Source organism: Arachis ipaensis, chromosome B01 (genome assembly GCF_000816755.2).
Source record: "Arachis ipaensis cultivar K30076 chromosome B01, Araip1.1, whole genome shotgun sequence".
In the NCBI taxonomy this organism is placed as follows: domain Eukaryota; kingdom Viridiplantae; phylum Streptophyta; class Magnoliopsida; order Fabales; family Fabaceae; genus Arachis; species Arachis ipaensis.
The window spans coordinates 2,743,987-2,745,502 of NC_029785.2; the positions used below are offsets into that span (position 1 = coordinate 2,743,987).

A 1,516-nucleotide genomic window follows, 5' to 3' on the forward strand; every position below is an offset into this window, starting at 1 on the left:
ATAAGACATGTGGACTAAAAACATGACATTTCAAGCGTCAGAAATAAATTAGACTCTAGCCTAAATATTAAGAAATTATACAGTATTTTACCCCAAAAAAAATTGGTAATTACTAATCAATTTTTTTGACAATATATAAAATCCGATTAATGGATAGTTGAATGAGTTGGCGAATGGCGAGATGTAGTGTGTTACCGGGAATCCGAATAAAATAGAGATAAAAATCTTGACCAAAAATTAAAATTCTATCTCATAGTCTGTCATCAATAAAAAATGACCTTCAACTCCACACTAAAATAATAAAATAAATAAACAAATAGAATTATTTTAAAAAATTTAATTTTAATATATTATCAATATAAAATAATTATTTTACACATATATTTAATTATATAATATTACATAAAAAAATAATTATCTTTTATATTAATTACGTAAATAAACGTCTAAAACAATAAAAATAATTATACGACTGTATAAAATATTTTTTCTAAATGTGTCGGTACATTAAAATAAACTCTATCTTAAATTCAATTTTTTTAAGAAAATAGTTTATAACTTCATGCTTGACTTTAAGGTAGTATTTGGTAGAGAAACAGAGACTGAAAGACTGATATTGAGAGACAGAGACTTAGAGACAGAAACTAAAATAAATCTCATTATTCTGTTTGGTGCAAAGTTGGAGACAAAAATTAAAATAAGAATAAAACTCTAATTTAATTTGTACAAAGGATAAAATTGGAATTAATTAATTGAAATGAGGGTATTTTAGGTATAAAATATTGTTAAAGTTTCAGTCTCTGTCTTTAAAAATTTCAGTCTCCTGTGTCTCCACTTTTTAGAGGTACTGAAATGCTGAAATTTTGGGGATTGTGACAGAAATTTTAGTATCAGTCTCTGAATCAACAAACATGATACTACATCTCAGTCTCCCAATCTCTATCCCAGTACCTCAAAACAAACGCTAAGTGAGGCCTAACTTGCTCTCTTCCTTCTCCTTCTTCTATAAATTGCAATAAGCACAAAACACAAAAGCACAAATTCTTGAAAAGCCAATAAAACAAAGTGATCATTGATCAAATGGCTACTCCTTCAACTCAGATTATCGGTGGCTGGCATGTAATCAAGGATCTTAGCAGCCCCACTCTGACGGAGGTTGCGATTTTCGCAATAGAGAAAGGAACTACCGATTCGAAGCTGGAGAAGGTCCTCCACGGCCAAAACCAAGTCATCGACGGCTTCCAGTACCTCCTCGTGCTGTCGGCTACAAATGGCAAGGAATCGAAAAAGTACTTGGCCATCGTGCTTCAGGAGGTAGGTAAGGAGAGTGAGCTCATTTTCTTTGCACCTTATCTTACTTAATTTTATAAATAAATTTTTTATTAATAAAAAATACAAAAACATCTTTTATTTTTAAAAATACGAGATATTTAAATTTTTTTAGGAGATTAATTTTTTTAATATATTTTGGACAAAGAAATTTTAATGTCTCGTATTTTAAAAAATTAGGAACATT

At 29.2% G+C, this 1,516-nt stretch overlaps 1 long non-coding RNA gene across 1 annotated transcript; it reads left to right on the forward strand.

The window, feature by feature from the left end:
- On the forward strand, window positions 538–1,408 carry LOC110268780. Its single transcript, XR_002357245.1, has 2 exons — window positions 538–580; window positions 974–1,408. It is a non-coding gene; the product is annotated as an uncharacterized LOC110268780 (long non-coding RNA).